Raw genomic sequence first — 23,126 nt, 5'->3', positions numbered from 1 at the left:
GAGAGCTGGCACACTGCTGCTTCTCTCTCATTAGTATTCATTCACAACAGAGGAGCAGAACATAAAATGAGAGGTTGCTTTAAATCTGGGAGGTTTGCAATGTCCCTTAAAGTAATTTGGGACATTTAGAGAAAAGAGTTTTTGCTAGGCTCACCTACTCTAGATAGCTTTCACCAGCATGGAGCACAGATATTTGGTTGCATTAGGAGAGCAGACAATGCCTTGAGTCCAGTGTAGCCATCAGGTATTTTTACTACAGCATATAAATGCTGCAAACCACTGAGTCATGATCACCCACTCAGCAGCTGTCCACACCAGAACATACTGTATGAGACTTTCACAGACTGCACTGGGTTGGAAAGAATCCTCAAAGCTCATCTTGTCCAATCCCCCTGCACTCAGAAGGGACATCTCCAACTACAGCAGGCTACTCAGGGCTACATCAGGTCTGACCTTGAATGTCTCCAGGGGGGAAGTATAGGCTGGATGTCAGGAGGAAGTTGTTGGCAGAGAGAGTGATTGGCACTGGAATGGGCTGCCCAGGGAGGTGGTGGAGTCGCCATCCCTGGAGGTGTTCAAGCAAAGCCTGGCTGAGGCACTTAGTGCCATGGTCTGGTTGATAGCACAGGGCTGGGTGCTAGGTTGGACTGGCTGAGCTTGGGGGCCGCTTCCAACCTGCTTGATTCTATGATTCTATGGAGCTTCAAGCACATCCCTGGGCAGCCTGTTCCACTATTTTAACCATTCTCATCGTAAAGAACTTCCTTCTGATGCCCAACCTCAACCTCCCCTGCTCCAGCTTCAAACCACTGCCTCTTGTCCTATCACCACAAGCCTTTCTAAACAGCCCTTCCCCAGCCTTCCTCCAGGCACCTTCAGATACTGAAATTAATCATAGAATCAAGCAGGTTGGAAGAGACCTCCAAGCTCATCCAGGCCAACCTGTCCAACCACGATCATCCAGTCCAGCCCTGTCCAATCAACCAGACCAGGGCCCTAAGTGCCCCAGCCAGGCTTTGCTTCAACACCTCCAGGGACGGTGACTCCACCACCTCCCTGGGCAGCCCATTCCAATGCCAATCACTCTCTCTGCCAACAACTTCCTCCTAATAACAGAGAGAGTGATTTGCCATTGGGATGGGCTGCCCAGGGAGGTGGTGGAGTCACCGTCCCTGGATGTGTTCAAGAAAAGACTGGTTGGGCCATTTAGTGCCATGGCCTTGTTGACTGGATAGGGCTGGGTGCTAGGTTGGACTGGATGAGCTTGGAGGTCTCTTCCAGCCTGCTTGATTCTATGATTCCATATGAAATGCAGCTGTAAAGACTCCCCAAGACTTCCCTTCTGCAGGCTGAACAGCCCAATTCTTCCAGACTGTCATTGCAGCAGAGGTGCTCCAGCTCCCTGATCATCTTGGTGTCCCTCCTCTGGACCAGCAGGTCCACATCTCTCTCATGCTGGGAGCCTCAGAGCTGGACACACTACTCCAGGTGAGGGCTCACCAGAGCAGAGCAGAGTGGCAGAATCACCTCTCTCAACCTGATGCTGCCCAAGATGCCATTGGCTTTCTGGGCTGCAAGAGCACCCTCTTGGCTCATGTGCAGCTTCTCATCCAGCAGCATCCCCACGTCTTTTTCTGCAGGGCTGCTCTCAATTTCATCATCCTCCAGCTTTCCAACCACATCACAACTGCCTGTGGGTACATTTGGTATTGGGATGGCAGGAAAAAAAGACTCAAGACAAAGAAAATAAAGCTCCTTAGATCAAGCAGGAACACCTCTAACTTGCCCAATTTTGGCCCACTGCTGTGCTGCTTAGCAGCTCTCCAACCACTTTGCAGAGTTTAGTAGTTCTGTGGATAAAGAATGTTCCATGAGTAATTAATGCTCATTTGGGCATTGCAGTTTTTCCTACCAGCACAAGGACAGAAAAAAAAAATGAAAGAAGAAGAGAGAAGAAAATAAAAGCAAACTCAAATGATCAGGATTTGATCAAAGCCATGCCAAAAAAACCAAAAAAAAGCAAAGCAAGATCAAAAAAATCTCCTGGTTGCTGTAGATTCCTGCATCCCATTAGCCCTGCAAATAGCAATTAGAAGTAAGCAAGTTTGTTAGCCCTGATTTTAATTTTTGAGGAGGATTCAGGATGGCTGTCATGAATAATGCAACCTTTTGAAGATCACACTGAAAATTCTCTCTATTGTCAAAAAGAAGCTTCACACGGCAGTGGCCAGAGCCTGAATGCTGATAGCTGCTTCTGAAGCTACCCAGCACCCTCATATCTCTTTGCTGCATCTAACAGAGAAGCTTTGGTCATGGAGAAGACTCTTAAAAGCAGCAGATGACTTACCCCAGGTACAGCAGGGAACAGCTCTTTTGTCAAATCAAACAATGAGGTGGGGGTGTGTGTGTGGGGGGGGTTTTATGGTTAGAAATGCTTCAAAGTGCATATTGCCCCAAAAGGAAGAGAGTTGATGTTTAATAACTGCTGAGATGAAGAAAAGGGGATTAAAAAAGAAGTAAAAAAGAATCAATTTTGAAGTATCAGAGGATTTTTTTTCTTCCCCCCCCCCCCCCCCCACCCCGAGTGGAAAATGAAGCCTATCTTATTTAGTTGATTTTTCCAGGTAGGGAATGAATCCCTGTCCCCCAGCTTTGCTAAGCTGACTTACATCACTGATATAAGGACAGTATTTTCCTCCCCCCCCCCCCCCCCCCCCCCCCGCCCCAACCCTTTCAGTTAAACCAGCTTTCAAATGCCATGTAAACATGTTTGCTGTTGAAAGTCTACACCATACCTGACCTTGGAAGTGCTTTGTGTTGGCCTGAGAACAAAGAAATGAAATGTTTTGCTTTCCAGCCCAGATATCCTCCACTTTGAAAAGCACTTAAACATGTAAATGAGATAATAAGCTCTCTCCCTGCAACAACGTGGCTGAATTGCAGCTGTATAAAAGGAACATTCATTTGATTGATTTGCAAAAATGGAGAAGGATCTGACAATAAAATCATATTGGCAAGGGTTTTGGCTGCCTACAACGTTGACAGACACAAGAAGGATGGAAAATATACCCCTGGGAATGTATCACTGAAATGTTATGGTCAGAGTCTGGGACCTCAAGGTGGATGAATCCATCACTGCGATACCCAAAGTGCTGGGGACTGGCTGCTGTGGAAGGAGGAAGGGACAGCTCAAGCAGCAGATCAAGGGAGGTTCTTCTTCCCCTCTACTCTGCCCTGGTGAGATCTCATCTTGAATACTTTGTTCAGTTTGGGGATCCTCAGTTGAAGAGGGACAGGGATCTGCTGGAGAGGGTCCAGCAGAGGGCTATAAGGATGATTAGGGGACAGGAGGGCATGGCTTGTGAGGAGAGGCTGAGGGACCTGGGGCTGCTTAGTCTGGAGAAGAGAAGACTGAGAGGGGATTTGATCAATGTTTAGAAATCTCTGAGGGCTGGGGGGCACAGGCTCTGCTCACTTGCTCCTAAGATAGGACAAGGAGCAATGGGTGTAAGCAGCAGCACAGGAGGTTCCAGCCCAGCACAAGGGGGAACTTCTTTCCTGTAAGGGTCCCAGAGCCCTGGCACAGGCTGCCCAGATAGGTTGTGGCACCTCCTTCTCTGGAGCCTTTCAAGGCCTGTCTGGATGTGTTCCTGTGTGCCTTGAGCTAGATTGTGTGGTCCTGCTGTGGCAGGGGGGTTGGACTGGATGATCCCTCTGGGTCCCTTCCAACCCCAGACATCCTGTGAGCCTGTGAACTGCATTTCTGGGTAGGCACTCCCCCCCCCCCCCACTATTATTGTGCTGTAGCTTCATTATCACCAGCAAAATACTGAATGAAGTCTATTTCAAACTCAACTCCTGGTAAGTGGAGCAGCTCAGAGGCCACACGTGGAGTGAGTGTGGAGCCTGGTCTGCATGGCTTGTGGAGATGCTGGGATGCTGCATGAGACTGGAGGAGTTGAGCCTGGCTCTGGGTGCCAGCCTGAGTCTGCACAGGGGGGGTTGATTAAAAAAAAACCCAACTTGTAAAGCACACAGCTCTGACAGGGAGCCATAGAGAGACAAAAAGGTAGGGTGGCAGCATTACAAAATCCCTTTTCAAGGAAGGAATACATTTTTTGGCATTAGTTACAGGGCTTAATCTAAATCAACTAAAAGCTGGTAAGAGAAAGAGTTCTGAGAGTCACAGGAACAAGTATGAAATGGGAATATAGGAAGGATTTAGTCTTTAATATATGAAAACTGATTTCATTATCCTTTAACCACAGGATATTGTAAAAAAGGAGTGCTGGATTCCCTGAAAGAAACCCAACTTCTGGAAGCATTACATACACTGGAATGATGACTACTTTCAGTGAGTTGGTATTGATCCCTGCTGTGAAGATGCTGTATTTATAAAGAGGTGGTGATTTGCAGCTTCAACCTGAAATAACTTCCACTTCTGGCATGTTCTAGAGCAGAAAGGGCTTGATGCCTGCTTCCATCACATCAGTGACAGGCCTGGGATCAGGATGATTTACTTCTCTGGTACTGAGGGTTGAATACAACTGCAGGCTGGGCAGTGAGTGGCTGGAGAGCAGCCCTGAGGAGAGGGACTTGGGGGTGAAGCTGGAGGAGAAGATCAACAGGAGCCAGCAGTGTGCACTTGCAGCCTGAAAAGCCAAGCAGAGCCTGGGCTGCAGCAGCAGAAGTGTGGCCAGCAGGGCCAGGGAGGTGATTCTCCCTCTCTGCTGTGCCCTGCTGAGACCCCACCTGGAGTACTGCATCCAGTTCTGGAGCCCCTGGGACAAGAGGGATGTGGAGATGCTGGAGAGTGTCCAGAGAAGGGCCAGGAGGATGCTGAGAGGGCTGCAGCAGCTCTGCTGTGAGCACAGACTGAAAGAGCTGGGGCTGTGCAGGCTGGAGCAGAGGAGGCTCCCAGGTGACCTTCTTGTGGCCTTCCAGCATCTGAAGGGGGCTACAAAAAAGCTGGGGAGGGACTTTTTAGGCTGTGAGGGAGTGACAGGACTGGGGGGAATGGAGCAAAGCTGGAGGTGGGGAGAGTCAGGCTGGAGGTGAGGAGGAAGTTGTTGAGCAGGAGAGTGGTGAGAGGCTGGAATGGGTTGCCCAGGGAGGTGGTTGAGGCCCCATGGCTGGAGGTGTTTGAGGCCAGGCTGGCTGAGGCTGTGTGCAGCCTGCTCTAGGGTAGGGTGTCCCTGGGCATGGCAGGGGGGTTGGAACTGGCTGCTCCTTGTGGTCCCTTCCAACCCTGCCTGATTCTCTGATTCTCTGAACAAATAAGTGACACTTAGAAGGAGAGGAAAAAGCTCCTATCAAATGTTAAGTACCAAAGGAATTTCACTTTGAAACAAAAAAGTGCCAGCAGGAAAGTCACTGCTAGTCCTGATCAGATGATGCCAGGTAATGGCAGAGGAGGTTTTGATACACATCTGTAGCTGTCAGGACTCCACACACATGGATCTGCATCTCTATCAAGCAAAGACCTCAGTATTTATGACCAGCACAGAGCAATACTACAACTCCAGGTAGTAATAGTTAGCACTTTTCATCTTCAAAGAGCTTCTCAAACGTTACCAAATTAATATAATTAGTTAATGAAAGCTGCAGTAATAAAAGCTACCATAATTACCTACTGTAGTCTTAATTATCTCCTTACAAATGCCCACAGAAGAAGGCTTCCACTTTATATCCTCAAAACATGTGCCAACAATACGGGCCCCTCTTTAAGTGCCTGCTGCATTCAAATCACAGCCATTGATGTGTTTTCTCTCCCTGCTCAGCAGAAGCAAACCCAGCCCTGCACCTCCAGAGAAAACCCAGCCAAATGGCAACAGGAATTACAGCTGAACTTGCCTACAGGAATATACATGGAGGTGCTTTAAAAGTGGGGGTGTAGAATCGTAGAATGAAGCAGGTTGGGAGAGAGCTCCAAGCTCAGCCAGTCCAACCTAGCACCCAGCCCTGGCCAAGCAACCAGACCATGGCACTAAGTGCCCCAGCCAGGCTTGGCTTCAACACCTCCAGGCACACAGACTCCACCACCTCCCTGGGCAGCCCATTCCAATGCCAATCACTCTCTCTGACAATAACTTCTTCCTAGCATCCATCTGGGACTGTTCAGCCTGGAAAAGAGAAGGCTTTGGGGAGACCTTAGAGCAGCCTTCCAGTACCTGAAGAGAGCTTACAAGAAAGCCAGGAAGGGACTTTTTGTAAGGCCTTGTAGAGGCAGGACAAGAGGGCATGGACTGAAGCTTGAGGAGGGCAGATTTAGACCAGGGATTGTAAGAAATCCTTGACAGTGAGTGTGGTAAGACACTGGAACAGGTAGCCCAGGGAGGTGGGGAATGGCCCCTCCCTGAAGGTGCTCAAGACCAGGTTGGATGAAGCACAGTGGCAGGTTTCCTTGCCAATGGCAGGAGGATTAGAACTAAATGATCTTGAAGTTCCCTTCCACTTCAAACCATTCCATGAATCTGTGAGTCTCAGAGCTTGCAAGAGTCACATGCAACTCTTCTTCAGAGAAAGCAAACCAAGTGTTCCATCCACACTGAGACCAAGGTTTTCCATGGAACCATTATTTGTGCTAAAACATTTTGTGGACATAAGCAAATCTCTTCGGGTTTATTACAAACAGACTGGGAAAATACAGCTCTTGAAGATCTATCATTGTCTCTGAGGTCTGTCATGCACCTCTGAAGCTCTATCATGTATTTCTGAATTACAGAATCAGTCAGGGTTGGAAGGGACCACAAGGAGCAGCCAGTTCCAAGCCCCCTGCCATGCCCAGGGACACCCTACCCTAGAGCAGGCTGCACACAGCCTCAGCCAGCCTGGCCTCAAACACCTCCAGTCATGGGGCCTCAACCACCTCCCTGGGCAACCCATTCCAGCCTCTCACCACTCTCATGCTCAGCAACTTCCTCCTCACCTCCAGCCTGACTCTCCCCACCTCCAGCTTTGCTCCATTCCCCTCAGTCCTGGCACTCCCTCACAGCCTAAAAAGTCCCTCCCCAGCTTTTTTAGAGGCCCCTTCAGATCCTGGAAGGCCACAAGAAGGTTACCTGGGAGCCTCCTCTTCTGCAGCCTGCACAGCCCCAACTCTTTCAGTCTGTGCTCACAGCAGAGCTGCTGCAGCCCTCTGAGCATCCTCCTGGCCCTGCTCTGGACACACTCCAGCATCTCCACAGCCCTCTTGTCATAGTGGCTCCAGAGCTGGATGCAGTACTCCAGGTGGGGTCTCAGCAGAGCACAGCAGAGGGGGAGAATCACCTCCCTCCACCTGCTGGCCACACTTCTCCTGCTGCAGCCCAGGCTCTGCTTGGCTCTCTGGGCTGCAAGTGCACACTGCTGGCTCCTGTTGAGCTCCTCCTCCAGCAGCACCCCCAAGTCCCTCTCCTCAGGACTACTCTCCAGCCACTCACTGCCCAGCCTAGATTTGTGCTTGGCTTTGCCTCGACCCAGCTGCACTTGATCTTGTTGGACCTCCTGAGGTTGGCTTGTGCCCACCTCTCCAGGCTGCCCAGGCCTATCATGTATCTCTGAAGCTCTATGATGCATCTCTGAAGACCTATCACCTCTCTCTGATGATTCTCTGAAGATAGAATCGTAGAATCAGGCAGGTTGGAAGAGACTCCAAGCTCATCCAATTCAACCTAGCACCCAGCCCTGTCCAAGCAACCAGACCATGGCACTAAGTGCCCCATCCAGATTTTTTATCACCAGCATCATGCCATGAGTCACAGAACCACAGAATGTCAGGGGCTGGAAAGGACCTCGAAAGCTCATCCAATCCACCCCTCCTGCCAGGGCAGGATCACCTAGAGCAGATCACACAAGAATGCATCCAGGGGGGTTTGAACATCTCTAGAGAGGGAGCCACAGCAGAAGAAATGTATTTTTAAGAAGTGAAATCCAAAGCTCTTGGTGCATCCTCAGTGCCCTTTTTGAGTTCTCAGAGAGCTCTTGGCCACTGCCACTGCTCCAAACCTCAGCCACCATTCACTCTCTGGGCAGCATTCCAACACACAACTGTTTGCAAACCCTCTCTGCTTAAGTTCTCTCTTGTTTTTTTGGTGTAAAGCAGAGGAAATCTTACTGTTTTAACCCAAGACATATGTTTGCCCTTCACATATGGCAAAATTCCTTTCTGGTGGGAACTTTTTTTTTTTGAGCTGCTGTTGCAACAGGCTGTATATCCAAGAAGCCTCCTTTGATGTTGAACTATTGCTCCACTGCTCATTATGCTACTGATTCAATATGAAAGGCAAAATTTCTGTGGTTTTTGTTAAAACAATAGCTTTGGTTTTGCAAACAAAGTTTTCCACAACCTATAGGCAGGGGCCAGCACTGCTGCCACAGAAAAGAAGAAAGTCTCCCTGTTATATTGGCCTGGAAACAATTGTGCTGTTTAATAACACAAATTATTCTTCCACCCTAAAGGTAACATCACAATTGCTATTATGACTGTCTAGAAAATTTATGCTTTATTGCTCCTCAGGAGCAGAAATTAAAACACCTAAAGCAGTATTTGGCATCTGACACTTTCCTTCCACTGACCTCGTTACTTTTCACCTTCAGCTCAGCTTCATTTTGGACTTGGTGATCACAGAATGTTAGGGGTTGAAAGGGCATCCTGGGCTGGCTCAGGAGCAGTGTGGGCAGCAGGACAAGGGAGGTTTTTCCGCCCCTGTACTCAGCACTGCTCAGGCCACACCTTGAGTGCTGTGTCCAGTTCTGGGCTCCTCAATTCCAGAGAGATGTTGAGGTGCTGGAAGGTGTTTGGAGAAGGGCAGCAAGGCTGGGGAGGGGCCTGGAGCACAGCCCTGTGAGGAGAGGCTGAGGGAGCTGGGGGTGTGCAGCCTGCAGCAGAGGAGGCTCAGGGCAGAGCTCATTGCTGCCTGCAGCTATCTGAAGGGAGGCTGTAGCCAGGTGGGGTTGGGCTCTTCTGCCAGGCAAGCAGCAACAGAAGAAGGGGACACAGCCTCAAGTTGTGGCAGGGGAGGTCTAGGCTGGATGTTGTTAGGAAGTTGTTGTCAGAGAGAGTGATTGGCATTGGAATGGGCTGCCCAGGGAGGTGGTGGAGTCACCATCCCTGGAGGTGTTGAAGCCAAGCCTGGCTGGGGCACTTAGTGCCATGGTCTGGTTGCTTGGCCAGGACTGGGTGCTAGGTTGGACTGGCTGAGCTTGGAGCTCTCTTCCAGCCTGGTAGATTCTATGACCTTGAAAGATCATCCAGTCCAATCCTCCTGCCAGAGCAGGATCATCCAGAGCAGGTTACACAGGAACACATCCAGGTGGGTTTTGAATGTCTCCAGGGAAGGAAACTCCACAGCATCTCTCTGGGCAGCCTGCTCCAGGGCTCAGTTGCACTCATGGTGACTGAAGTTTTAGGACTACCTTCCTGCAAAGCCTTTAGCCATATCTCAAAAACATCCTGATAGCACCAACAGAGCTACTGCTAGGCTTAAAATCAAGCATTTTGCTGAGTCAGGGCTTCACCTCAGAGCTCAAACAACTTCACTCTTTTGAAAGGCAAAGGATGCCATAAGACAGCCGCGATAAACATCCAAAGCAAGCAGCAACATAAATCATAGAGCTGGCATCTTCCTCAGGGGGAGCCGAGGAAGGAGTGGTTTCCACTTTGTTTTCAGCAGCTCAGGTGATAGGAGGAGGAGGGGAGACAAGGTTCAAAGAGCAGTAATAAAGTGGCTTTCATCTGCTTTTCTCCATGAGGCACAAAAGCCAACAAGCAGTTGCCATGTGCCAGGGTTGCTCTGTCCGTTACCAGGACGTTGCGGGGTTGTCACGATGAGGTCATTTGGAGTTGTCAGCTTGGATGATTTACTCTGATGTTTACCTGCAGTGTTTTGTTACAGTGCTTTCAAGCTGCCTTCTCCCTTCTCTGCAGCCTCCACGCATTTCACGGTCAAGAGCAGGGGCAGATGTTGCCCAAAGGAGAAAAAACACTTAACTTTGGGCCTGGAGCACAAATCCTATGAGGAGAGGCTGAGGGAGCTGGGCCTGTTTAGCCTGGAGAAGAGGAGGCTCAGGGGTGACCTCATTGCTGTCTACAACTACCTGAAGGGGCATTGTAGCCAGGTGGGGGGTGGCCTCTTCTACCAGGTAACCAGCAATAGCACAAGGGGACACAGTCTCAAGCTGTGCCAGGGTAGGTATAGGCTGGATGTTAGGAAGAAGTTCTTCACAGAGAGAGTGATTGGCATTGGAATGGGCTGCCCAGGGAGGTGGTGGAGGCACCGTCCCTGGGGGTCTTCAAGAAAAGCCTGGATGAGGCACTTAGTGCCATGGTCTGGTTGCTTGGCCAGGGCTGGGTGCTAGGTTGGACTGGCTGATCTTGGAGGTCTCTTCCAACCTGGTTGATTCTATGATTCCCTTTCCCTCTCCGGGGGTGTAGCCAGAAACACCAAGGGCTCACACACACACACCAGATAAAACCAATCTTTTCAACCCAAAGATACCATGACATCTTAAAGCACACACTTAGGGAGGGGGGAAAAAAAGTTCACAGCTCCATTTTAAACCACTTAGGAGAGGATTTACCAAGACTCTGCCTAACGTTCAGCCGATGCATTGGCAAAACCATCGATGGGGAAGCTTCTGAAGTTACTTAGCTGCCTCTGAGTTAGTCAAACTTGACCTGCAGAGTTTGTTACCAGCCTCACAGCACACACAAAACAGAATCATAGAATCATAGAATCAGCCAGGATGGAAGAGAGCTCCAAGCTCAGCCAGTCCAACCTAGCACCCAGCCCTGGCCAAGCAACCAGACCATGGCACTAAGTGCCTCATCCAGGCTTTTCCTGACGACCTCCAGGGATGGTGCCTCCACCACCTGAGGTAGGTTTTGGGTTTCTTTAAAGTCAGCCTTGCAGCCTGAATTTGAGACTGGTTGTGCTAGCCTGAGCCTAGCTGGAATGTTCTGGTGAGAAGGATTAGATGGCAGGGCTGTGAAAAGGAAACACTGGGCATAGTTGCTGCACTCATAGGCTTAGAATCATAGAATCAGGTAGGGCTGGAAGGGACCACAAGGATCAGCCAGTTCCAACCCCCCTGCCATGCCCAGGGCCACCCTACCCTAGAGCAGGCTGCACACAGCCTCAGCCAGCCTGGCCTTAAACACCTCCAGCCATGGGGCCTCAACCACCTCCCTGGGCAACCCATTCCAGCCTCTCACCACTCTCATGGTGAAGAACATAAATACAGATAACAGAGTTGCTCTCTGGGCTTTGTGAGCTGCACTTCTCCCTCTAACCTAACCTGCTGCCTGTGTGACTAATCCATCTGCTTCCTAACCCCCCTGGCCAACCCTCCAAGCTACCTTAGAATCATAGAATCAACTAGGCTGGAAGAGAGCTCCAAGCTCAGCCAGGCCAACCTAGCACCCAGCCCTGGCCAAGCAACCAGACCATGGCACTAAGTGCCTCATCCAGGCTTTGCTTGAACACCTCCAGGGATGGTGACTCCACCACCTCCCTAGGCAGCCCATTCCAATGCCAATCACTCTCTCTGACAACAACTTCCTAACAACATCCAGACTAGACCTCCCCTGCCACAGCTTGAGCCTCTGTCCCCTTCTGTTGCTGCTTGCCTGGCAGCAGAGCCCAACCCCACCTGGCTACAGCCTCCCTTCAAGCAGTTGCAGACAGCAATGAGCTCTGCCCTGAGCCTCCTCTGCTGCAGGCTGCACACCCCCAGCTCCCTCAGCCTCTCCTCACAGGGCTGTGCTCCAGGCCCCTCCCCAGCCTCACTGCCCTTCTCTGGACACCTTCCAGCACCTCAACATCTCTCTTGAATTGAGGAGCCCAGAACTGGACACAGCACTCAAGGTGTGCCCTGAGCAGTGCTGAGCACAGGGGCAGAAGAACCTCCCTTGTCCTGCTGCCCACACTGCTCCTGAGCCAGCCCAGGATGCCATTGGCTCTGCTGCCCACCTGGGCACACTGCTGCCTCCTCTTCAACTCCTCTCTCCCAGCACCCCCAGCTCCTTCTCTGCCTGGTTGCTCTCAGCCACTCTGTCCCCAGCCTGTAGTGCTGCTTGGGGCAGTTTTGGCCAAAGTGCAGAACATAAGGCAAAGTCTTGGGTAAGGCAGAGGGGTGGGGAGAAGGTGGAAGGGTGGTTGGGAGCCCCTCTTGGGGACTCAGGTTTCTGCGAGGGCTGCTGTGTCTCTGTGTTACCTTTAACTTGTATACTGCTGTCTCTAGCTGTATATACTGTAACTATCTGCTTGCATACTGTGCTAAGCTGTAAGTACAAAGCTTCATCAAATTTCCAGAGCTGCTGAGCCTAGTCTGGGTGACTTTACAAAGCTGGGGGGTGGGGGTCAGGGAACACCCCAGCCACCACAGTGTGCACAGAAAGCAAGCACTCCTCCCGACCAGGCTAACACCTGACGGGTAACGCCAAACAGGCGGCACTGCTGCGCCCGACTGAGTCGTGAGACAAATCTTCAGTGCCTAATTTTCCCTTTTTATTAAACACTTTGCAATCAAAAGGGGAAGGGCAAAGAGCCTGCCATTCTCAGAGGGGGTTTTCCTGAGGTCAGCTTCAACATTTCCAGACAACTTCTTGAATTTTTGATGTTGTGTTGTAAGAATGTCTGAAGCGCGGTGGCGGCAATGCTGTGCTAGGGAAAACTGCTCTTGTGCATAGACATTAACAAGTCCAAGATCTGGGACTCTGCTTGCTGCAGAGGAGCCAGCAGTGTGCTCTGGCAGCCCAGAGAGCCAGCCAGAGCCTGGGCTGCAGCCAGAGTAGTGTGGGCAGCAGGGAGAGGGAAGTGATCCTCCCCCTCTAATCTGCACTGATAGAATCATAGAATCAAGCAGGTTGGAAGAGAGCTCCAAGCTCAGCCAGTCCAACCTAGCACCCAGCCCTATCCAGTCAACCAGACCATGGCACTAAGTGCCCCAGCCAGGCTTGCTTCAACACCTCCAGGGACGGTGACTCCACCACCTCCCTGGGCAGCCCATTCCAATGCCAATCACTCTCTCTGACAACAACTTCCTCCTAGCATCCAGCCTAGACCTCCCCTGGCACAACTGCAGACTGTGTCCCCTTGTTCTGCTGTTGGTTGCCTGGGAGAAGAGCCCAACCCCACCTGGCTACAGCCTCCCTGCAGGGAGCTGCAGACAGCAATGAGGTCTGCCCTGAGCCTCCTCTGCTGCAGGCTGCACACCCCCAGCTCCCTCAGCCTCTCCTCACAGGGCTGTGCTCCAGGCCCCTCCCCAGCCTTGCTGCCCTTCTCCAGACACCTTCCAGCATCTCAACATCTCTCTGCAATTGAGGAGCCCAGAACTGGACACACCTGGAGTACTGCATCCAATTCTGGAGCCACTGTTAGAAGAGGGCTATGGAGGCGCTAGAGCTGTCCAGAGAAGAGCCAGGAGGATGCTCAGAGGCTGCAGCAGCTCTGCTGTGAGCACAGACTGAGAGTTGGGGCTGTGCAGGCTGCAGAAGAGAAGGCTCCCAGGTGACCTTCTTGTGGCCTTGCAGCATCTGAAGGGGCCTACAAAAAAGCTGGGGAGGGACTTCTTAGGCTGTCAGGGAGTGACAGGACTGGGGGGAATGGAGCAAAGCTAGAGGTGGGGAGATTCAGCCTGGAGGTGAGGAGGAAGTTGTTGAGCATGAGGTGGTGAGAGGCTGGAATGGGTTGCCGAGGGAGGCAGTTGAAGCCACATGGCTGGAAGTGTTTGAGGCCAGGCTGGCTGAGGCTGTGTGCAGCCTACTGTAGGGTAGGGTGTCCCTGGGCATGGCAGGGGGGTTTGGAACTGGCTGCTCCTTGTGGTCCCTTCCAACCCTGCCTGATTCTATACTTCTGCGATCCTACGATTCCCAGGAAGAACAAAAAGGACACTTACTCACTTTGTGCAATGCAATAGTGCTGGAATTTCTGCCCTTCCACCAGCCAGCACAGACACCAAAGCAATCTAATAATGCCTTTATACCCTTCAAAGTAACCTTCATCAACAGCATTCCCTCGCGAGGCAAACCGCTGCTATTTGAACTCAACAAGAGTGAGCTTGACTCGACGGTGCCTGCGCTCTCCCCGCATGTCAGATGTGAGAGGCTGCAAAGTAATACCTCCTGAAATGATGTCTGCAAGCCAAAAAAACAGGATGGTTCTTGACAGGGAAGGATGCAAGCTTGGAAACTTGGAAATCCTCCTGCTCCAAGCCTTTAATGACCCCCAACCCAATTACGCTTGTGACAAGGCATGCTAAAGCGGTTGCTCCTGTTTAGAAGTACGTGAGAAAAGTGAGCACTTTGGAAGCCCTCAGTCTTTTTTTTTCCCCCCTTTTTTTTTCCCAAATCATGTTGAGCTGCAGCTTGAAGCTCATTTACTTAAAAAGCAACCAAAAAAACAACCCCACCCCAATAGAAAAACCAAAGAACGTCCTCTGCAGCTGGTCAAACAGATTACGAAGCTCTAATCTCAGTAGCCTGAGGAAAACCCCAACTGGTTTTCAAGTATCTATTTTATAGAGCTTTGGCTTTAGACTTTCTAAAAGAGGCATTAACAGAACTGATCAGAACATCCCAGAATGCTTCTGATCTAGCTAATCACATGATGTTGTGACAGACAGTCTTGCTGTCACGATGCCAATGTTCCTAAAATCCTTTAAGTTCGTCTTTCTCCTCCAAAATTAGACATGGGTAAGATCTATTGCAGCTCCTTCAGAAGTTCTGTCCTTCCATTTCAAGCTGCAGAATACAAGTGCAGAGTAGTTCAGATAGGCAGACACAGGCAGACACAGCAAAGAACACTATCAGGCTCCACAACCTACTTAATTTCTGCTTCTTTTCATTCAAAACATAGAATCACAGAATCAAAGGATCACAGAGCTGTTGAGATTGGATGAGACCTTTGAGGTCAAGTCCCACGTCCTGCCTGGAGCTCACAATCCCACCACTACTCCTAAGCTACTACAGACCTTTGAGGTCAAGTCCCACGTCCTGCCTGGAGCTCACAATCCCACCACTACTGCTTAGCTACTACAGACCTTTGAGATCAAGTCCCACCACCTGCCTGGAGCTCACAATCCCATCACTACTCCTAAGCTACTACAGACCTTTGAGATCAAGTCCCACCACCTGCCTGGAGCTCACAATCCCACCACTACTGCTTAGCTTCTACTCCTAAACCATGTCACTCAGCAGCACATCCATGCATCTTTTAAGTACTTCCAGGGAGAGTGACTCCACCACAGCATCACAGAATCAGGTAGGGTTGGAAGGGACCACAAGGAGCAGCCAGTTCCAACCCCCCTGCCATGCCCAGGGACACCCTACCCTAGAGCAGGCTGCACACAGCCTCAGCCAGCCTGGCCTCAAACACCTCCAGCCATGGGGCCTCAACCACCTCCCTGGGCAACCCATTCCAGCCTCTCACCACTCTCCTGCTCAACAACTTCCTCCTCACCTCCAGGCTGACTCTCCCCACCTCCAGCTTTGCTCCATTCTCCCAGTCCTGGCACTACCTGCCACCTCCCTGGGCAGCCTGTTCCCGTGCCTGAGAACCCTTGCTGGGAAGAAATGTTCACTAACATCTATCCTGATCCTCCCCTGGCACAACTCCAGGCTGTTTCCTCTTGTTGCATGTGGGAAGAGACCAACCCCCAACTCACTCCAGCCTCCTTAGAGGCAGTTTTGGAAGGCAGTAAGGTCTCCCCTCAGCCTCCTCTTCCAAAGACTAAACAATCCCAGTTCCTTCAGCCATTCCTCATACTCAATGCCCTTCACCACCTTTCCTGTTCTCTGGACATGCTCCAGCATGTTTTAGTCTAATTGCTGCATAACTCAGTTCTGGGAGTCCTCAACACCCTACCTCTTTCCCTCTAATGCAATCCTTTTTGCTCAACTGGAATAGCAGAAGCAGAGATTCCCTGCATGGGAGGGGTTGGAAGGGACCTCTACAGATTATCTAGTCTGAGCCCCTTGCCAGAGCAGGTTCACCTAGAGGAGGTTGCATAGGACAGCATCCAGGAATCATCAATAAAACCCTAGAATTTTTCTATGCTTCCCTTTAAATAATTTCAACCACTGAAGCCACATTGGTTGAATGTCTGAGGACCAATGCATACTGGACAGTTTTGGTCTGCAAACTTCCAGCTGATGTGCATAGTTTTGGAGCCCCCAACACAACAAGGACATGGAACTGTTAGAGCCAGTCCAGAAAAGGCCACCAAGATGGTCAGAAGGCTGCAGCAGCTCTGCTGAGAGGACAGGCTACCAGAGTTGGGGCTCTGCAGCCTGGAGAAGAGAAGGCTTCAAGGAGAGCTTGGAGTGGCCTTCCAGTATCTGAAGGGGGCTACAGGAAGGCTGGGGAGGGACTATTGAGAAGGTCTGGCAATGACAGCACAAGGGGGAATGGGTTTAAACTGGCAGAGGGGAGATTGAAAGTGGATGTTGGGAAGAAGTTGCTTGCAGTGAGAGTGGTGAGACACTGGCACAGGTTGCCCAGGGAGGTTGTGGAGCACAGAAGCACCGAATGGGATCAAAGATGGGGGTTGGTCTCTTCTGCCAGGCAAGCAGCAACAGAAGAAGGGGACACAGTCTCAAGTTGTGTTGGGGGAGGTCTAGGCTGGATGTTAGGAGGAAGTTGTTGGCAGAGAGTGATTGGCATTGGAATGGGCTGCCCAGGGAGGTGGTGGAGTCTCTGTGCCTGGAGGTGTTGAAGCCAAGCCTGGCTGGGGCACTTAGTGCCATGGTCTGGTTGACTGGACAGGGCTGGGTGCTAGGTTGGCCTGGCTGAGCTTGGAGGTCTCTTCCAACTTGGCTGATTCTGAGATTCTATGACTCCAAGTGCAGCCAGAGAGATCCACAAAACAAAAAGCCATGGAAGAATATCAAAACCAGATGGGATAGGTTGGACTGGATGATCTTGGAGGTCTCTTCCAACCTGTTTGATTCTATGGTTCTATGATTCTATATCCTGTTAGAGAATGGTGAAGTATATTCAGGAACCACCCCTGAGGCTTCAGATGGCTCTCTACTTTTCCCTAGGTACCTGCTACCAGATGCCATGTCTCAGAAGATGGAGACAGATGGACTCCAGTTTGACCCAGCATAGCCATTTCTCCTTGCAGTTCAACTTCTACAGACTTCCAGGCTTTTGAACAGCAAGTGTCAAATCTCCATGCCCATAAGATATTTTAATCATCATCCAAACATGAACATCCCTGAAGAAGACAAAGAACTCAGTTGATGTCTTCTAGTTTCAGAAATGCTTGGCAAGAAGATTTCTGCACAGGTAGAAGACACCACAGGAGTCTGAGTGGTTGAGGAACACTTGAGCAATGCTAAGTGAAAGACTGCCAAACCTGTCTGGCACATCCAGAAGGCAGGAGGCAGGCTCTTTTCATTTGCTCTCTCTCTCTGTCTCTTTTACTATGTAAGCAGTTCCACATATTCTTAGGTGGATGACATTCTTAAAAAGCAAAAGCACTAAAAGTAACAGAAACCAGACCAAGTTCTGAAGCACCACCACCAGTTTCTCATTTCTCTGCCTACATACTAAGGTCTCTCGTTAGACCTGTGCAGCAGAGCAGAGTTTTCCAGCTGCCTTCTGCACGCTCCAAAGCCTTTTCCTTTTCACAAATGAGACATAAACTGCAGGGTAAACACTACCTGGTGCAGTGTGAAAGAACTAAGAACTCCAGCAGTGTTCAAGCTGCACCAATCTTGATCTAGGTGGAGGATCTGAGAAGGCAGCAGGAGTAAGCTTGTCCCCTGCATAGGCAGGTTTTGCAAAGGGCAGCTTAGTGAGGGAGGAAGGAGTTCAGCCTGCTTCACACCCACCATGAAGGCTGGCTCACTAGAGACAGGTGCTAGCAAAGGAGTCCAAGCAATGCCACACCTGATTGCAAATGCACATTTCCATGTGGTTCAGCAAAGAGGGGAGCCCTGGGGGAGGACAGTAGAAAGGAGAAAGTAGCATCTGCTCCATGTTGGTCTAGATGATCTCCAGAGGTCCCTTCCAACCTTTGCCATTCTATGATCTAAACACTTAAGGCAAGCATAAATGTTAGCAGTGATGATAAAGAGTTGGTGGAAGAGAAAAGTAATAGAGTTGGAGGAGGAGAAAGTAACATCCAATCTAGGCACACCTGCCTAGCAGGGGTTGGACTACATGATCTTCTGAGGCCACTTCCACCCCCTACCATGCTATGATTACATGATCTAGACAGATAAGGCAAGTACAAATGCTAGCAGTGATGACAAAAAAGCTCAGTGCACTCTGCACATCAATCACTTCCCATTTTCCCATGTCCCTCTCACTTCTCAAATCTACACAGAAGTGATGAGGAGAGGCTGAGGGAGCTGGGGGTGTTTAGACTGCAGAAAAGAAGGCTCAGGACAGAGCTCATTGCTGTCTACAACTGCCTGAAGGGAGGCTGCAGCCAGGTGGGGTTGGGCTCTTCTCCCAGGCAAGCAGCAACAGAAGAAGGGGACACAGTCTCAAGGTGTGGCAGGGGAGGTCTGGGATGGATGTTAGGAGGAAGTTGTTGTCAGAGAGAGTGATTGGCATTGGAATGGGCTGCCCAGGGAGGTGGTGGAGTTGCTGTCCCTGGAGGTGTTGAAGCCAAGCCTGGCTGAGGCACTTAGTGCCATGGTCTGGTTGCTTGGCTAGGGCTGGGTGCTAGGTTGGACTGGATGAGCTTGGAGGTCTCTTCCAACCTGGTTGATTCAATGATTCTATGATTCTATGCTGTGCTTTCCTAAACCACAGCAGATCTGCATGAAGCTTTGGTGCTGACATGTCCTAACTAATTATTTCCCAGGAAAAGGGACTGGTTTGTTTTCTCCAGATCTGGTTCTAGAAGGATTTGCATTCATTCATGATCTGATCTGCTTTGAGCACAGGAGCGAGCAACGCTCTCCCTCCTCCCCACACAGCTACTCCTCTGCCATGGCCCAAACTGAGAGTCAACAAACCCCAGTGCAAAACCTGAGCTGTGACTGAGCTGGAGAAGAGGAGGCTCCCACTGGAATGGGCTGCCCAGGGAGGTGGTGGAGTCACCATCCCTGGAGGTGTTCAACCAAAGCCTGGCTGGGGCACTTAGTGCCATGGTCTGGTTGACTGGCTAGGGCTGGGGGATAGCTTGGCCTGGCTGAGCTTGGAGGTCTCTTGATTCTATGATTCTATGATTCTTGTGGCATTGCAGGATCTGAAGGGGGCCTACAAAAAAGATGGGGGGGGACTTTTTAGGCTCTCAAGGAGTGACAGGACTTGGAGGGAATGGAGCAAAGCTGGAGGTGGGGAGATTCAGCCTGGAGGTGAGGAGGAAGTTGTTGAGCAGGAGAGTGGTGAGAGGCTGGAATGGGTTGCCCAGGGAGGTGGTTGAGGCCCCATGGCTGGAGGTGCTTAAGGCCAGGCTGGCTGAGGCTGTGTGCAGCCTGCTCTAGGGTAGGGTGTCCCTGGGCATGGCAGGGGGGTTGGAACTGGCTGCTTCTTGTGGTGCCTTCCAACCCTGCCTGATTCTGTGATTCTATGACTTCACAAAGAGGGAAGTGAACAGCTCATTGCATGTTTTGTCTTCTAAGGCCAACATGGACAGGTTCAAAACCCATGATCTCATGCCACGGTGGGCCAGGAAAATGGCATGTTCAGGGCACAGGTTTCCAGCATAAAAATACTCTTGAGGTGATCTGATGCGACTCTATTCACCTGCCAACAGTCCTGGCAGGGAAATAAACAGGTTCTGAAGATGAGTTGCTGCTGGAGGCAAAGCAGCAGCCATTAAAAGAGCTGCCCTGACCTGCGAGGAACTGGCCTCTTTTCCTTTGAACTTGAGCAGATCTTAATGAATGCTTCATAATTGGCAATCTGGGGTTTGCACTGAGGAGATATTTCCATGGAGGTGCCAAGTGCAGGAGATGTATTCAACCAGCTGCCTGGTGAAGGCAGCTCCAGCAGGTCTCTTCACCACTACTGCTGGTGGTGTGTCAGGGATTGGATTCACACACGAGCACGCAGCAGCACTGAGGGATCTGGTTTCATAACCATTAACATATTGACTTAATTGAAGTTGTTGACTTCAGTGCTGTGAAAGGCTGAACTAAAAATAAGCAGAGCCAGTTTTAGTAACAGGAGAAGCCAAAAAGTGGTGGTGTCAAAGGAGTAAGGTTTTTGTTGTGCTTGACTAATTCAGTGCTCTTGCAGTCCTCTGCTAGCTGGAGGTTCTGAAGGGGATGTTGCCAGCAAGTTCATTTAGGGTCCTAAATTTTATCCTGGAGGCAACTCTTAGTTCAGTTTCCCAAGAATAAATCTCACAGACAGACCCCTGCAGGAAAAACAGGTGCATGAAACAGCCTCCTTGTTGGAGGACCTCAGGCTTTCTGAAAAGGCCAAAGATGCAGAACTATTAATGGCTGCCAAGAAGACCTTAAGAAAACACCTCAGCTTCTTTCTTGTGAGGGTACTGGAGCAGGCTGCCCAGAGAGTCTCCTTCTCTGGAGACTTCCAAAGCCCACCTAGATGCATTCCTGTACAACCTGATCTAGGTAAACCTGTGTTTGCAGTGGAGGTTGGACTACAGGATCTCCAGAGGTCCTTTCCAACCCCTGCTATTCTATGATACCCTAAAAGCTTCAGTCTCAAGCCCTCAGTCTTCTTCATGCATGGTTTTAAGGGTCAGCTGAAAGCATCCCTGGAGCTGTTCAAGGCAGGATTGGACATGGCACTTGGTGCCATGGTCTGGCCTTGAGCTCTGTGGTAAAGGGTTGGACTTGATGATCTGTGAGGTCTCTTCCAACCTTGGTGATACTGTGACTTCCTATAGCAAATCCCATTCATCAGTGAAGAGAATCAACACAATGGAGGTGATGCACGAATCAGCAAGGAACTCCTCAGGAAGGCATCCCAAACTCCAGTGCAAGATGGAGTATGCCCACAAAGTGCAGAAGGCTTGAAGAATAATGTCTATTTTCAGCAAAACCAACCTAATTTTTCACCTTCTTACACACACAACTACTACATCAACACACAGAGACAGTCCCCTTGAACTGCAAGGCAGTGAGGCCTCCTCCACCTAACTGAAAATGTTTACAACACAAATTCCAATGGGAAAAGGAGCAAAATACAATATACAGGAATTGAATCTTTTCTGTTTCTGGACTCTGGTGCTATTTTGTCTGCCAATAGTACACAAGACCTCGGCAGAGGGGCAACTCAAACCAATTTCCCTTAGGATGGAGGCATCTGAAAACTTGCTGAGGTTATTAGAGCGGTGCCTACACACCCTTGAAGGAGATGAACTGCTTCATTTTGAATCCACTGCAAACCACAAGACCTGGCTGATACCAACAGTCAGTTAAAACAATCTTACATAAGAACAAGAATAGAATCAAGCAGGTTGGAAGAGACCTCCAAGATCACCCAGTCCAACCTAGCACCCAGCCCTAGCCAATCAACCAGACCATGGCACTAAGTGCCCCAGCCAGGCTTGGCTTCAACACCTCCAGGGACACTGACTCCACCACCTCCCTGGGCAGCCCATTCCAATGCCAATCACTCTCTCTGACAACAACTTCCTCCTAACATCCAGCCTAGACCTGCCCTGGCACAGCTTCACACTGTGTCCCCTTCTTCTGTTGCTGGTTGCCTGGCAGAAAAGCCCAACCCCACCTGGCTACAGCCTCCCTTCAGGCAGCTGTAGACAGCAATGAGCTCTGCCCTGAGCCTCCTCTTCTCCAGATCTTGCTCTTCTAGAACAAATTTAGTTAACAGCTCACATTTTCCAGCTGGGTACAACAGGGTGACTGATGCTAGGAGGAAGCAGGATAGGTGCCATGGTCTGGTTGAGTGGATAGGGCTGGGTGCTAGGTTGGACTGGATGGTCTTTGAGGTCTCTTCCAACCTGATTCTATTCTACCAAGACCCCAATGACTCAAGTTTGATGGCAGCGTTTGTAGGCTTAACCTCTGCAATCTGGGAGAAGAAAAGGCCACTTCTGCTGAGCATGAAGCTATGAGAAAGTCTGAGCTCCAGCTTGCACAGAGACAAGCTGTGTTAATTAGACAGATGTTTTGAAAACCCCAAACTTTACACTCGCTGCATATTTGTAGCTTTTGATGTTGTACTTGGTGCTGCTTCACACCACTCGGGGCTTACTGAGCAAAGCAGAAGCTGCTCCCCTGCTAGGCTGTCTGGGTGAGTTTGCCATCTGATCTACTGAGCACACAGATAAAAGTCACTGCATACTGGGTTTTTTTTCCCCCCTTTTCAAGTACAGAACTGTAACTTGGAAAGTTCTTTTATTCTCAACTCCACTGATGCAAGAAAGTGGCAGAAATATGGCAGCTTTGGCTGCTTTCCTTTAGTAGCTCTTTGTAACTAAACTCTGAGTGCTGAGGGAACAACAGTATGCTCATGGGGGAAAAAGAATACTCCAGCTACAGAAAATAAAGGCAATGCCTTTGAGTGCTACTGACCACTTAAGTACTGATAAATAGAATCATAGAATCAACCAGGTTGGAAGAGGTCTCCAAGCTCAGCCAGTCCAACCTAGCACCCAGCCCTGTCCAAGCAACCAGACCATGGCACTAAGTGCCTCAGCCAGGCTTTGCTTGAACACTTCCAGGGACAACAGGGGGAAAAGTATTTGTGATTCATGGTTATTTTTCTTCCACAACCACCCCAAGCTAACTATTCCTGCCCTGGCAGGAGAGTTGGACAGGTTGATGCATGAAAAGCAGCGAGATCAGCAGGATGAGGGAGGGAGTTCTGCCCCTCTGTTCTGCTCTTGTGAGACCCCACCTGAGGCACTGTGTCCAGTCCTGGGTGTCCTCAGCATGCAAGGGGCATGGAGCTGATGAAGTGGGTCCAGAAGAGGGCCACAAAGATAGAACAGAACAGAATATTAGAATAGAATCAAATCAACTGTTTTGGAAGAGACCTTCAAGCTCGGCCAGTCCAATCTAGCACCCAGCCCTAGCCAAGCAACCAGACCATGGCACTAAGTGCCTCATCCAGGATTGGCTTCAACACCTCCAGGGACAGCACCTCCCTGGGCAGCCCATTCCAATGCCAATCACTCTCTCTGACATAAACTTCCTCCTAACATCCAGCCTAGACCTGCCCTCACACAACTTGAGACTGTGTCCC

General features: G+C 50.3%; 1 protein-coding gene and 1 long non-coding RNA gene across 6 annotated transcripts in view; one reads left to right on the top strand and one right to left on the bottom strand.

The window, feature by feature from the left end:
• The window catches only part of CEP112 (centrosomal protein 112), a 257,461-nt gene that overhangs the window by 35,162 nt on the left and 199,173 nt on the right, over positions 1–23,126 (bottom strand). The window lies entirely within an intron of this gene.
• Positions 2,965–17,483, top strand: LOC135179687 (uncharacterized). The gene is made up of 3 exons (XR_010304073.1): positions 2,965–3,237; positions 4,269–4,354; positions 17,024–17,483. It is a non-coding gene; the product is annotated as an uncharacterized LOC135179687 (long non-coding RNA).

Source organism: Pogoniulus pusillus, chromosome 11 (assembly GCF_015220805.1).
Source record: "Pogoniulus pusillus isolate bPogPus1 chromosome 11, bPogPus1.pri, whole genome shotgun sequence".
NCBI classification, from domain to species: domain Eukaryota; kingdom Metazoa; phylum Chordata; class Aves; order Piciformes; family Lybiidae; genus Pogoniulus; species Pogoniulus pusillus.
This window is presented reverse-complemented; position numbering and strand designations above follow the sequence as displayed.